This window comes from Physcomitrium patens, chromosome 21 (assembly GCF_059467195.1).
Source record: "Physcomitrium patens ecotype Gransden chromosome 21, ASM5946719v1, whole genome shotgun sequence".
NCBI classification, from domain to species: domain Eukaryota; kingdom Viridiplantae; phylum Streptophyta; class Bryopsida; order Funariales; family Funariaceae; genus Physcomitrium; species Physcomitrium patens.
The window spans coordinates 5,652,064-5,668,679 of record NC_143430.1 but is presented as its reverse complement, the minus strand read 5'-3'; positions in this window follow the sequence as shown (position 1 = coordinate 5,668,679).

Below are 16,616 nucleotides of genomic sequence, written 5' to 3'. Positions count from 1 at the left end.
ATTCTATTGTAACTAAAAAGTTGTCAAGGATATGAATCATAAAGAAAGAAAACTCAATACTTTCTTGTATTAGTCAAAAAGATTAGAAAGTCACTTAAAGATGGTAATATATTAAACTAAAATAGTTATTGTCAAAGATAAGAAGACTAGAAAGTCATTCAAAGATGGTAATATATTAAACTAGAATAGTTATTGCCAAAGATAAGAAGACTAGAAAGTCACTCAAAGATGGTAATATATTAAACTAGAATAGTTATTTCCAAAGACAAGAAGATTAGAAAGTGACTCAAAGATGGTAATATATTAAACTAAAATAGTTATTGCCAAAGACAAGAAGACTAGAAAGTCTTGAAATAAGATTGAGGACTAAAAATGCATCAATAAGAATGAAGAAGGCTTCACTCTTACCTCCATATATACTATCTAATTAAGAGCTATATGACAATATTCTACAAGGCCTCCAACATGTGTTGACTTTACTAAATATATATCTTAACTTACAAGACAAGTTTTTTATATATATGCCACAAAGTTTGTTTGTTCTATAAGCTATTAACATGTATGATACATGACTAACTTGTTGACGAAGTTTCTAACCTATAAATATGTGTAAAAGCAAAGCAATGTCTATAAAGCTTCTCTAGAAGATGTTATAAAATTAATCTACTTTTACTTACTTCTACATGATTATATAGGTAATTATTAGAATAATTATATATGTCTGTGATATTATTCACTCTTCTAGACATGAGTTTGATGAGGAGCAATCATCATATGTTGAAAAAATCTAAGATGCAACAAATTGTGTTTGTTATATACTGTGATTTATGTTTTCTTTGAAAATGGTTAATAGGTCTTTTCAACTATTAATATCTTATACTAGGGTAAGAAGACCATCCTATTATTTGGTTATTCTTGAGGCCTTCATAACTCTAGTCAAATAAAATATTTAAAATATCATTAGAAATTATTCTTACTTCTAATTATAATAAGACATACATAAGATAATTATATTATTAATACATAGAGATAGGTGATTGGAGTCGTATTTGAAAAGTTTTTAGAAGTTTTTAGAATTGAGGATAGATTAAAGATCCATATAAGGTCTATTATGGAACATCCTAAAAGAACTAAAGGCCGTTATCTTTATAGAGTCTACTTTTAAAACCTTATAGGAGGGCAATTATCAAGATAGAACTCACATCTAGAATCTTTTAGAAGGGCAATTATCTTAGTAGAGCCTATTATTAAAAATATTTTAGAAAATTTTAGGATTCTTGAACAAAATATAAATAGGACTAACCGAGGCCATTTGGAGCTTTTGATCAAGTTGTCAAGGACATGAATTGGAAGAAGATGAATAAACCTCAAAAATCTATGTTAAAAGTAAAGTAAAAAAATAACAATACAGTAGTATGTATATTAAAAAGAAACTAGAAGGACTATTGCCAAAAGATAAAAAAAACTATAATCATTTTAATCTAGACTAGAAGCAAGAAAAGAGTTGATAAGAATGAAGAGTACTTCACACTTATCTCTATATATATTATTTAACTAGGAGCTATATGACAATATTCTATAGGACCTCTAATATGTGTTGACTTTGTAGGATACATGCCTTAGCTTACAAGATAAATTTTCTACATGTGGGCCACATAATTAGCTTGTTTTTCAAGCTATCAATATGTATAGTACATGGCCAACTTGTTGACCATGTTTTTAACCTAAAAAATCAATTATAGACACTTATAAAGTCAAAGCAGTATCTATGAAGCGTCTTAAAAGCTTTTATAGAAGATATTATGGAATTAATTTATTTTTACCTACTTTTATTTAATTATATAGGTAATTATTGGTTTACATGTCTATGTCTGTGATATTATTTCCTCCTTTAAGAGATAAGTTCTATCAATAGTGATCATCATTTGTTAAAGAAATTTAAGTTGCGACAAATTATATTTGCGACATATTATGATCTTTGTTTTCTTTGAAGATGGTTGATAGGGCCTCTAAACCATCGATAGTATTCTATACCAAGGCAGAAAGACCATCCAATTATTTGATCGTTGTTGAGGCGTTCATAACCTCCTTCAAATAAAAGATTTGAAATACCATAAAGAATTGTTTCTACCTCTAATAAAATCACCAAATATTGAGAGTTCTTCCCAAGGTCGTGATATCAAATACATTGTATCTTGTCATCTATTCAAGGAAGAACATGTTATTCTTGAGGATCTTCATTTCAATTGCATTGTCTTGAAGGTTGAGACAATTATAATATTTCATCCAAAAAGTCAAGAAAAAAAGGCTCTTGAATCAAATTTCTTACTTGTTGATTCTCCATTTCTTTGATGTCACAAATATATAGAAATCACAAACAAAAATAATTGATAGAATACAATCTTCCCTGCACCTTGTTTTTTTTATAGCAAAGACTTATTATTCTTCATCTTGATTTTGATAGATGACGTCAGTAAAAAGCCTCCACCATCTTTGTTGCATTTTTTAAAATCTTTATTAGCTCCCATGTACCTTAACTAATAACATATCCATACAAATTGACAAGATATTCTAATTTATTTCAGCACTCCCTTGAGTCTAGAACTTCTTCTAGTTCAAACTCTTTATTATTGTCCACTTCTATAGAAGTAAGTAGAGCTTGTCTTCTTCTTGGTAAATTCAAAGTCTTGAATGGTTCAAAAAGAGATATATAAAAGACAAGATAGATCTTCATTGATTTTGATAGATGTAATCATTAAGCAACTGGATTGATTTATCTACAAATAGAAAAAGATCCAAGCTTGCAATAGTCCAACTTATCACAAGCACGAGTAGTCTTGATATTACAATGAAGTAACCATATCTTGTCACTTACATTGAATTGTGGTTGTTCCATTTGATAAGCATGTACATTGATCTTTTGTCATTGTTTAGCTTCTTTTAATTGCACCTTGATTGTTGCATGTAGCTTTGACAAATAATTTATTAAATCTTCTCCTACAAGATTATCAAATTTTAAAAAGTCAAAATATCAAGTCATGGATGGTAATCATAATTGGCAAAAATAGGTATTTGTTACGTAGAAGAATGCATTGTATTATTATAAGCAAATTCTACTAATTACAAGAGGGTTTTCTTAAATATTGCTTCAAAACTTGATTTATATACTCTATTTGTCCTTTAGTTTGAGGATGAAAGGCCAAAGAAAGCTTCATGCTCACCTTTAGAATCTTAAAAAGAATTCTTCAAAATCTTGATACAAACTGAGTCCTCCTATCTGATATAATATCTTTTGGCAATCCATGATATCAATAGATATTATCAAGGAAAAGCTTGGCAGTTTCTTCACTTGTAATAGATTTTGTACATAGTATAAAATGTGCCATTTTGATAAAAAAAAAAAAAAAAAATCTACTATCATAAATATAAAATCATACAATCTTGAAACTAGAAGATCCATAATAAAATCTATAGAAATAAAAGACTATAATTGTTTTAGAATAGGTAATGGCTGAAGAAGTCCATAAGATTGATGCTGAGGAGTTTTTGACCTTGAATAAATGTCACATGATTGAACAAAGTCTTTTATAGCCATCGACATTTGCAGCCACCAAAAATCTTTGGATATTAGCTCCAAAGTCTTGTTGTATTTAAAATGTCTTGCTGTTGAAAAATTGTGACATGCTTGAAGAAAATGTAAACATATTGCTTCTTTTGGCACATATAGATGTCATTTGAAATAAAGTAGGTTGTTCTTGAACTTGAACTTAGAAGTATTATGAGACTTAAAAGAAGTATTCTTGATATCATAAACAAAAAGATCAAAGAATATATTTAATTAAATTTGTTTGAAAAAAGTTGAATCAATAGTCAATGTTGATTTCATTGCTCAAAGTTGAAATTGTTCTAGCTTCAATAAAATTATCTTTTATTGATGAAAAGCTACATTTTCTTTGTAGATGCTAGATAAGAATGTCTAAAAAGGACATCAAATAAACATTGTTGTTTTCTTGGTCAATAAGTGATATTGAACTCAAATCTTAATAAAGACATGCTCCAATAAACTTAGCAACAATTCAAAACACAAGTTGGCATAAAATACTTGAGGTTCTTATGATCCATATATACAATGACTAGACAAGAAGCACCTTCTAGATAATAATGCCATTCTAAAAAAGAATCTACAATTGCAAAAAGCTCTTTGTCATGGATTTCATAGTTAATCTTGGATGTCAAAAATCTCTTGGAATGAAAAATTATTGGATGAAGTTTATCATCTATTTCTATTTGTGATAATATAACATCTAAAGCAAAGTTCGATGTGTTTGTTTTCATGAAGAATGCCTTAAAAAAGTCAATATGGTACAAAATTGGTACAAAAATAAATGTTCTCTTTAAAGCTTCAAATATTACTTCCTCTTCTTGATTCTATTGAAGTTTGTCTTTACAAGTCAAACATATAAGTAGAATGGCAATTCAAGAGAAGTCCTTGATGAAGATCAAATAGCAATTGGCAAATCTCAAAAAACATTGGATATCTTAGACTATTTTTGAGATCTTCTAATTCAAAATAGTTTAAATTTTCATAGGATCTATCATAAGTCTATTGATTGAAATAATATAACCTAAGAAGTCAACTTGAGTAGTATGAAATATACACTTTTTTATTTTGGTATAGAGTCTTGTATCTCTTGAAGACCAATTGAGCAATCATAGAGACAATTTTCTAGAAGAATAATTACATTATATTTCTCAAATATATCTTAAAATTCTTGATATTAGCTTAGAATGCCGTTTGAAGTCTTTGCACCATTAAAAAAAAGTGTGGCATAAATGACATAAGATGATCCTTCTTTTGCAACATACAAGAAAAGTCTTACACCTACAAATATAGGTTTAATTATACTAGACTTATAATTTTTTATTTAATTAATTACACTCTTAGTTTTACTTTTAGAAAATTTGAAAGTACAAGAAATCCAATCTACTTAAAGATTGTATTTTTTTAACTACAACAAGTCTAAAATAATTAGATTAGAAGGAGATTTAATGATATTAAATACCACAAAGCTATTATGACCATTGATTATTACTTCTATAAGAAGGATTTTGTGAATAACATCTTTAGAAGATAATAAATAATCATCTATGACTTCTATCTGAACAGGTTTAGTTTTTTTTACTAAAGTTATACTAAGTCTTTTAATAAATTCTTCATATAAGAAATATTTTGAGGCTCCTAAATCTAATAAGGCAGAGGCTTTGTAATGTATAGGTTCTAAAATAATATTTAATATAAAACAAAGAGAGGATTTTGAGGAGAGAATAGGACCTTCATTAGATATTGTATAAGGTTCTACGTGCATAGTTTCTAACATAATTAGAAAAATTTAAATTTTGATATATTATGTTTTTTGATATTAGTAGTCACTATTTTATAATTGTATTGTTTTTTTAAACAATGTTGAATAGTGTGCTTAGGCTCTCTATAATATAAGCACAATCTTTCCTAATAACAAGAGTCTTTTTTTGCTCAATAAGATATTTAAAATGTATTACATTAATTTACATATCTTCTACTTTTGAATGTATGTGTTGAAGAGGACTTGATATTGCTACTGAATTATAATAACATTGAGGCCTACTTATCTAATTCTCAGATCAAAATTTGAAAAGTTGATTGTCATACTTCACAACAAAGTCAATTGCTTGACTCAATGTTTGAAGATCAAGTAAGTTGGGCATCAATTTCTTTACCTCATATTGTAATCCATAGAAAAATTGGCTAATAAATATAGCATCATTCTACTTGATATCAATTATAAGTTATTGAAATTATGAAATATATAATATTATAGATTGATTGCATTATTATAAAATACAAATCTTGTTGGTTGCAACACAAGTTGGTTGCAACACAAGTTGGATCATGTTTTCTATGCATGAATCGAAATTATGGTAAAAAAAGCCTCCAAATAATCTAATATTAAATCTTGTCATTCTAGAAAAGATGAAAACCATAATAATGCTGAATCTAAAAGAAGTGTATCAATGAATTTAACTTGTGATCTTAGAGTTGGATAGCTTTGGAATTGGAAGTTTAATCACAATTTGTATTTGATTGATAAATCCTTAAACTTGGATCTTGTACCATCAAACTTTTCAAATAGGACAACTCTTGATTTTTTAGTACTAGAAGGATGTTCCACTGCAAGAGAAGGGGCATGATTAAATGCAATAATATCTATATCTTTATTTCCTACCATTCTTGTTGTTCCTTATGGTGGTAAACTAAGTTGATGCATTGCAAGCATTAACTCCCTCAATTGAACTTGTATTTATGCCATTGTGCTCTTCATTTCAAGAAGCTCTGTCATGATAATACTTTGAAAATAAATATCTAATATCACTCAAGTTAAGAAAAAGATGAGACTTGAGAACAGAGAAGAGACTAAGAACAATATTAATTTAGAAGAAGATAATTTGTGATTTCTAGTATACTTATCTTTTATCAAGAAAAAGAGATAATCCACTTTTAATCAAGAAAAGACAAGGCTCTAATATTACAAGTATACTCTTATCAATATGTCAAAGTTATGAATTGAAAGAAGATACATAAATCTAAAAAATTATGTTAAAAGAAAAGTAAAAAAAATAGCAATAAAATATTATGTATATTAAAAAAAAACTAAAATGGCTATTGCCAAAAGACAAGAAAATTACAAACTCTTAAATCTAGACTAGAAGCAAGAAAAGAGTTGACAAAAATGAATAGGGCTTCACTTTTGCTTCTATATATACTATCTAACTAGGAGCTACATGATGATGTTCTATAGGACCTCTTATGTGTTGAAGGAAAGAACTCATTTAGTTGTTGCTAATGGTCAATAGAGTATATGAGTAATGAGGGATATCCTACAAGGTTAGTTGCTGGTCTATAGAGCCTTAGAATACAAGGAGAGGTTGGTCCTAAGAGATATCCCATATGGGTTGTAACACATGGTACCTTGGTACTAGTATATAAGAAAAGGATTGGCATGGGAAGAATTATCTCATACCACATTCTATTTGTGAAGTGCAACCTTGCTGGTCCTAACTTGCTTGTGTGGAGTTTGCTTTCTATGTTTCAATAGGTTATGGGCCCACACTCTCTTACCAAGTAAGTTGTTCTTGCATTATTTCTTTGTTGCTTACTTTGGTGGTTGGGATCTTATGGTAGAGTGTTGCTAGTGTGTTGTTGAAGTCATTGCTCCTGGATTTGTGAGTATATGAGTTTTGTGCAAGACCTTGATAGTGTCTTTGCTGAAGTAACACTAGTGTTTGAAAGTTATATGAGATAGTGAGTCATTTTGAGTGGAGTGACGTGAGGGAGACTTATGAGAGCTATAGAATTACTTTACAATTCATTCCCCACCATTTAGACGTGATTTGGACTCATAATTTACAAAAAGTTGCAAAACAGCGAATTTTGGGTTTGTGGTTTAGCGATCTTTGAGTAGTGATATCTTCTCCATTACAACTCCAAATCAAGAGTTTTTTGGACCTACGTGTAGCTTGAGATGGCATCTTTTGAGGGTGATAGCTTGAGAATGGTTGAAAAGTTCAAAGGTGACAACTTTCACCACTGGAAGGCCAAAATGGAGCTACTTTTGGTGTCATTGGATCTTTGGGAGATTGTATGTGAGGAGGAAGAGGCACTTGGGGTAGAGGCAAGCATCAAAGAGCATAAGGAGTTCAAAAGACGAGAAAAGAAGGCTTTTGGCTTAATTGCCACCAATTTAGATGAGAGCAACTTTGCTCATGTCATTTCTTGCAAAGGGGCAGCAGAGGCATGGAAGACTCTTTGCAACGTCTATGAGAGTAGAAATCTCTCCAATGTACTATGGTCAAGGCAAAAATTCTTCACCGTGAAGATGGAAGAAGGTGAAGATCTCATGGCTCATGTAAATAAGGTAAAAGTACTTGCAAACCAACTTGCTGTTATTGACAAGCCTTTACCTGAAGAAGATGTTGTGATGACATTGCTCTCAAGCCTTCCGGACTCCTATTCCTCCCTCATTGTGGCATTGGAGTCAATTTCAAGAAAAGATCTTACTTTGGACTATGTCACGGCAAGACTAGCCCATGAAGTGACCAAAAGAAAGCAAAAAGAGTCTATTGGAGAGCAATCAGCACTATTCACGAGACCAAGTAAGGCAAGTACTTTCATTCAACGTAATCTTCCCAAAACTTGTTATATTTGTGGAAAACCAGGGCATTTTGCTAGGAATTGTTTCAAGGCAAAGAGTGGAGAAAGAGAGAATGCCAATAATGCTTTTCATGACCATGGAGGTGATGATTTTGTATTCATGGCAAAACAAACTTCTTCCATGCTTGATATGAGCAAATAGATCGTGGATTCTGGATGTACCAAACACATGACTCCATACAAGTGTTTATTTAACACTTATCAACCAATTCCAGCAACTAAGGTTTGGTTAGGTGATAATGGTATGGTACAAGCCATTGGAATGGGCACCATTGTAGTGGAAGTAGTGGTCAAGGGCATAAGCAAGAGGATCACACTCAAGGATGTGTTGCATGTGCCAAAGATGAAGAAGAACCTCCTTTCGGTGAGTAAACTTGTAAGTCATGGGTGCAAAGTGCAATTCAATATGAATGGATGTTTTGTGAGAACCATGGAAGGCAAAGAAGTAGCAAAAGGGATTAGAGATGGCAATCTCTATATTATCAATTGCAAGCGCATCAATGGAGTAGAGGTTGCTGCTTTTGCTGAATTTCCATCAAATGAAGATAAGGTGGGCATTTGGCATCAAAGACTTAGACATTTGAATGCCAAAAGCATGAAGGAGCTTCAATCCATGGTAAGTGGCTTAGACCTTGGCCATTCTACTATGAATCTATCTTGTGAAGGTTGCATTCAAGGCAAACAACATAGGACACCATTTCCTAGTGGAATTGCAACAAGAGCAAATCAATTGCTGGAGCTTGTGCATTCGGATGTTTGTGGACCCATGAAAACAGCATCTATGAGTGGAGCAAGATATTTTGTCACATTTATTGATGACTTTTCAAGGAAGGTATGGATTTATATCATCAAGGCCAAAAGTGAGTGTTTTGCTAAGTTTAAGGAGTGAAAAGCACTTGTGGAGAAGCAATGTGAGCACAAGATTAAGGTGATGCGATCGGACAATAGAGGTGAGTATTTGTCCAAAGACTTTGATGAGTTATTGAAGCATGAAGGCATTGCAAGACAAACCTCCACTCCCTATACCCCACAACAAAATGGAGTTGCTGAAAGAGCAAATCGCACCATTGTGGAGATGGCAAGGAGTATGATTCATGCTCAAAAGCTTGGATATGAGTATTGGGCGGAAGCTGTGGTAAATGCCGTATATACAAGAAATAGGTGTCCCACAAGTGCACTTGAAGGAATGACTCCCGAAGAAGCTTGGACTGGTAAGAAACCTTGTTTATCTCATATGAGGATTTTTGGATGCATTGCATATGCTAAAGTTTCAGATAGTATGAGAGGCAAACTTGATGCAAAGGGCACAAGATGTGCATTCCTTGGATATTGTGAAGGCACCAAGGCATATAGGCTCATGTGTTTAGACACCAAAAAGATCATCAAAAGTCGTGATGTAGAGTTCTTGGAGTATAAGAGTACAAGTGAAAAGTGGGAGATGTGTCCAAGTGGGAGTAGTGGTGTGTTTGTGGACACATCTTCAATTTCAGCAAACAAAGAAGAAGATGAAGAAGAGCATTCTCAAAGTGAAGATGGAAATGAAGATATCATTGAAGAAGAGCCCAACTCTATAAAGACTTCAATTCCAGCAAGATACAACAAGCACAATGAAGAGAATGAAGATGAAGAATATCAACCAATGAATGAGAGAAGGAAGTGTACGAGCCATAGAAGGCAGCAAGAGGTGCATGAAGGCTCATCTTCTTTGCATGAAAGAAGATATCCAACACGTGAAAGAAGACCACAAGGTGAATGGTGGAAAAACCACATCTTTCCACAAGTAAGTGAAGATCAGGCCAATGTTGCTCTTCTTGATGATCCATTGACTTTGTGTGATGCAATGAGGTGTGGTGATGCAATGAAGTGGGAGATTGCTATGCAAGAAGAGTACAAATCTCTTATGGACAACAAGACATGGGAGTTGACTCCACTTCCACCAAATCGTTCAGCAATTGGATGTAAGTGGGTGTTTAGAACCAAGAGAGATGCTATGGGCAATGTTGTGAGGTACAAAGCAAGATTGGTTGCCAAATGCTACTCACAAGTTGCTGGAGTGGATTTTAATGAGACATTTGCTCCAGTGGCCAAATTCACTACCATTAGAACCATAGTAGCAATTGGAGCATCAATAGACTTGAAGATGCATCAAATGGACGTCAAGACAGCCTTCTTGAATGGAGAATTGGAAGAAGACATCTACATGGAGCAACCTCAAGGATTTATTGATCAAGACAAACCCAAACTTGTATGCAAGTTGAAGAAGTCATTGTATGGACTCAAGCAATCACCAAGAGCATGGTATCAACGCATTGACTCATTCTTTGTGAAGGAAGGTTTTATAAGAAGTGAAGCTGACCATTCTTTGTATGTGTTGCAAGCCAAGGACTTCTTGCTGGTTGTGATCCTCTATGTAGATGATTTAATCATCTTAAGCAACACCATGGTAAAATTAGATTGGTTGAAGAAGAAATTGGAGAAAGAGTTTGAAATGAGTGATTTGGGAGAGCTTCATTATTGTTTGGGTGTAGAATTTATAAGGAATAGAGTATCAAAGACCATCACATTGAGTCAAAGCAAATACATTGAAGAAGTATTGAAACGATTCAACATGCAAGATTGCAAGCCCATTGGAACTCCTTTGGAAGCCAACTTGAAGTTGATGAAGCTCACGGATGAGGAATATGCTGAAGTTGAGCATCAAATGTAAGGCATACCATACAAGGCAGCAGTAGGCTCACTCATGTATGCAATGGTGGGTACAAGGATGGATCTTGCATTTGCAGTAAGTGTTGTAAGTCAACACATGGCAAAACCAGGTCCTATGCATTGGGCAACCATCAAAAGAATCATGAGGTACTTGAAAGGCTCTTTGAACCATAAACTATGTCTTGGAGGAAATAATATTGGATTACATGGATATTGTGATGCGGATTGGGCTGGAGATACAAATGATAGAAGATCAACAACGGGCTATGTATTCTTTGTTGGAATGGGAGCCATATCTTGGAATTGTAAGAGACAACCAACCATTGCAAGGTCCACAATGGAGGCGGAGTATATGGCAGCAAGTCATGGAGCAATGGAGGCAATTTGGTTGAGGTTGTTGTTGGAAGACATTGGACTTGTGCAATTGGAAGCCACTCCATTGAGATGTGACAATCAAGGATGTTTGGCTTTTGCAAAGAATCCAAAGCATCATGCAAGAACCAAGCACATTGATATTCAACACCACTTTATAAGAGAGAAGATAGAGATGGGAGTTATTGATATGATGTATTGTGAAACCAAAGACATGTTGGCTGATTTGCTAACAAAAGCCTTGGTGAAAGAGAGATACAACATATTGAGTAAGGCATTAGGATTGATAGCTAATTGACCAATAGCAAAGTGGGAGTGTTGAAGGAAAGAACTCATTTAGTTGTTGCTAATGGTCAATAGAGTATATGAGTAATGAGGGATATCCTACAAGGTTAGTTGCTGGTCTATAGAGCCTTAGAATACAAGGAGAGGCTGGTCCTAAGAGATATCCCATATGGGTTGTAACACATGGTACCTTGGTACTAGTATATAAGAAAAGGGTTGGCATGGGAAGAATTATCTCATACCACATTCTATTTGTGAAGTGCAACCTTGCTGGTCCTAACTTGCTTGTGTGGAGTTTGCTTTCTATGTTTCAATATTATATGTGTTGACTTTATAGGACAAATGCCTTAGCTTACAAAACAAATTTTCTATATGTCGGCTATATAGTTAGTTTTTTTTTTCAAGCTACCAACATGTGTGGCACATGGCCAACTTGTTGACTAACTTTTTAACTTAAAAAATTAATTATAGATACTTATAAAGTCAAAGCACCGTCTATAAAGCTTCAAAAAAGCTTCTATAGAAGATGTTATGGAATTAATCTACTTTTATCTATTTTTATCTAATCATATAGGTAATTATTGGTTTACATGTGTATATCCGTCATACAAATATGGCTTAAATTTCTTTTTCTCAGTAAAGTTTAGTTTGTATTTTTTGTTTTGTTCTATTCTATATCTTTTTGCTATATTTTGTCTTTTATATTCTATTTTGTTTAATTTTATTGTGGTCCATTTTATCCTACTTTGTAATGAAATTTATATTACTATAGATTGAAAGAATTATTAGATCTATAAGAGAATTCAGTCCCATTTCATTAGTATTAGAGTAAAGTTTAGTATGTTCTTTAGTAGTATGTTAATAGCCATTGTCTAATTAGAGGTTAATCCTTGAAATCATATTGGTTACTATTTTAGAGCTACCACAAGCTACTATTAAGAAGTCAATTGGAAGAATAGAGGGCATTATATTAGTAAAGTATGATAAGAAAATTGTAATATAGAAGATATGATAAAGCCATCTAAAATAGAGGCTTAGGTGCAACACTTTCTAAATCAAATAGCTACTTTGCAAGGACAAATGGAAGCTTTTAGAGCAAAAGAGTTGACATCTGCTAGGTTAAAATTAAGCAAGTTCAAAACATATTTTGAAACTTTAAGGCAAGAAGATGTATGCCAATAGCTCTTCAATATGCAACAATATATCCAACTATCTGAGGCATACACCACTCAAGGAATTATGTATGCAGTTAGCTATTTAACAGGTGTAGCAGCTATTTGGTGGCTATATGAAGCTCAAAACTATAGAATTTAAGGTAGATATTGTAACTAAAAAAATTTTGAGATTGAACTTAGAAATCAATTTTGGCCCATCAAAGCAAAGAAGTTGGTATGCTATCAATTAGCTAACCTTATACAATTCAGGTCAGTACAAAATTATGTCTCTTGATTCAAATTATTATGTCTTCAAATTGATAATGTTTCAAAAGGCAGACATGATCGATCAATTTGTATAAGAATTAAAACCTATGATTCACTGAAAGGTAGAATTAAGAGATCCGCAAATATTTGAAGAGGTAGTTAGGATTGCACAAAAGGTTGATGCTATAGATTTCAAAAACCATGGAGTACAACCTATAGAACAAAATTCTATGATACTATCCAATAGTATGGCATAACAACTAATGCCAATAGAGATTGATACCTTATAAGGACTATTAATACTATAGAGACAACAAATATTGGTATAGTAGGAATTAAGTTATTATTTTTAAGAGTGAGGCCATGAGATCAAAGATTATTTAAAGCATTAAAATTCAGATATTAATAAATCAAGGTATATTCTTAATCTTGAAGTTCATTGAAATGATAAAGAAGTAAAGTATAGAAATGGAACTTCTTAATAAAAGCACCAAAGGCCAATACAAAGGATAGTTATTGTCTCTCAGAGATAAATGGCATGACCTTGAACAACTATCAAAAGGATTCACTAGCATATCTAGTAGATTGACTAAGAGGACAACCATGTTGAGTGCTTATAGATTGTGGCTCTACAAAAAATTATATCTCGATTGAGATTACCAATTGATTTAGAATTTAAATCAAAGTGATCAAAAGAAGAAGCATATATTTAATTAATGATCAAGAGAATGTATTAAATGAGACATATAAAGAAGAAACCTTGAGATTGAATGATATATATGCCTTGAGAGAGAAGTTTAATGTAACTAAGTTCAGATATGATTTTATCTTTAGTATGCCATAGCTAGAGGTAGAAAATAAGTAAATTGATTAGTTAGCAAGGACGATCTCTTTCAAAAACAATAAATATAAGGTGATTCTTTGTGCTTCTACATCGAGTGAAGTAACAAAGCAATCTACAACTAAAAGCTTATTTGTAGACATGACCTTTATGAAAAAATAAATATAACATAAGCAACTAATATATGTAGTGGTTCCAAATCTTCCTTCAGTGGTAGAAAAGACAATTGAAGGAGAAAAACAAGCTAAATAATTCAAAAAAGAATATCAAGATATGTTTCCAATTGACTTATCTAGTGGCGTGCTACTTGATTAAGGTACCCTTTTTTAAATAGAATTATTACTTAGAGCCAAACAAGTAAGTCGGCGAATTTATCACTTAATACCAAATAAACTTGAAGAGCTACAAAAGTCATTAGAAAAAATCTTGAAGAAAGAGCTTATTCAAAAAAGCACATCACTATAGAGAACACTTATATTCTTTGTATCTAATAAGAATGGTGGACTCTGGCCTTGCATTGATTATTGAAGCTTCAATAAATAGACTATCAAGAATGCATATCTATTTTTATATGTAGATAATCTTCTTGACTAACTTTAAGGTACAACTATATTTAGTAAATTAGACCTTTATAGTAGCTATTAAAAGATATCTATTATAAAAAAAGATATAAAAAAGATGGTATTTTGTATGTACTATAGACATATTCAATAGTTTGTTTTATCTTTTGGCTTCACTAATGCTCTAACTTCCTTAATAAGTCACATAAACAAACTATTTCAAGAACTTTTAGACAAGTATATAGTTGTCTTCATCAATGATATCCTAGACTATAATAAAATTTCTAAAAAATATGAGTAATACCTATAGAAAATATTGTGCCGACTATGAGATAGTTGCTTTTATTACAAGTAATCAAAGTCTAAACTTTAGAAGTTGGAAGTCATATTTTTAGGACATGTAGTATCTTCCAAGGACATGCATATGGAAGAAGATAAGGTGAAAGCAGAGGAAAATTGGCCAACCTCTAAAGATGCTTTTAAAATTTACTCATTCTTATACCTTGCTAGATATTATGACCATTTTGTTTGGTGGTTTGCATACATTATTATCTCATTGACAAGTCTATTAGAGAAAAGTACTTCATTTAAATAGAGCAATAAAGTACCTATGATAGGTTGAAAGTGGCACTTATTATTGCTCCAATATTGCAATCATATGATCCCAACCTTCCTTATATACTTAACATTGATGCTTTCCACTTTGCTATTAGAGTAGTCCTTCAATAATACTTTAGTAGGGACCTTCAATCCATAATATATGAATCACGTAAGCTAAAAAATACAAAGCATAATTACTCTACATATGATTGAGAATAATTAATGATTGTACATGTCACAAAGATATGGCAAAACTATTTGTAAGAAAAGCCAATAATTGTTTGGATTGACCATTGATTCTTGCTATATGATTTGCATCTGAAAAATATGAAATCACAACATCATTATTGGAAAGAATAGTTTCAAATTATTTGAAATTCAATTTGAGTACAATATATTATGCTAGACAACTTATCATGGAGACTAGACTTAAAGGCTGAATTAAAAGACAAAGCAAAAATTGCTACTATTACGAATGTCATTTCAAATCTAATTAAAGAAGTAGAATAAAAGAAAGCTATATATTAGGATATTTATTTCAAGATGGTTAACAAATGGCTAAAAGTGGATGATGTATAATATAGAAATGGCTAGCAATTGGCTAAAAGTGGTTAAGATCTTAGTGATGGCTTGTTTTATTTCAAGAAGAAAAGTTATGCATGTAATGATGCTATACTCCAAACATGCATACTTTAAGAAGAATAAGATATTCTAATATCTGGATATTTAAGGTGTCAAAAGACTCTAGAACAAATCTCAAGGATATGATTTTGGATAGATTTGGACCATAATATTTGAACTTTTGTATCCTCTTGAGAGTCATATCAACGTAATAAAGTATGCAATACAATATCTTTTGAGCTATTGTAGCCAATTCCACTACCTATGGCATGTTAGGAGCAAGTGACCATGAATCTCATTACATGTTTGCCATAGATACCTCATAATTATACTACAATTGTTGTCTTTGTAGACCAATTGTCAAAACAACTTCACTTGGCTATGATGCAATTTGATATTGATATTTTAGTACTTACATGAATCTTTTTTGATACTATCTTTCATCACTATGGATTACTTTGTGTCATTATTTCAGATCAAGATCCGTGCTCTATGGAAAGTTTTTAAAAAGTCTTATTCAAGCTACTGGATAAATGACTTACTAGATCTAGAGTCTTTTATCATCAAATGGATGAACAAATAAAGCCTGCAAATTGAACCTTAGAAAATATGCTACGAGCATTTGTGGTGGTTTATCATAATAGTTGGGATGAATATTTGATGCCCTTAGAATTTGCTTATAATGATAGTATTCAAGAAAATATTAATCATTTATTATTTTTCCTTGATATTGATCAACATCTCATTACACCAATAATTTTTTATTATTCTATTGACATCAATAACTCAATAATGGAAGAGTTTATATAATGACTTATAATTTTCTTATAAGAAGCATAGCATTGCTTCTTTATTATATAGAATTGAAAGAGTAATATGCAGATAACCACCCGTAATATAAGACCTTCTAGGAGGATGACCCCATATTACTTTTCAATACAAATTTTTTTACTTATTATATC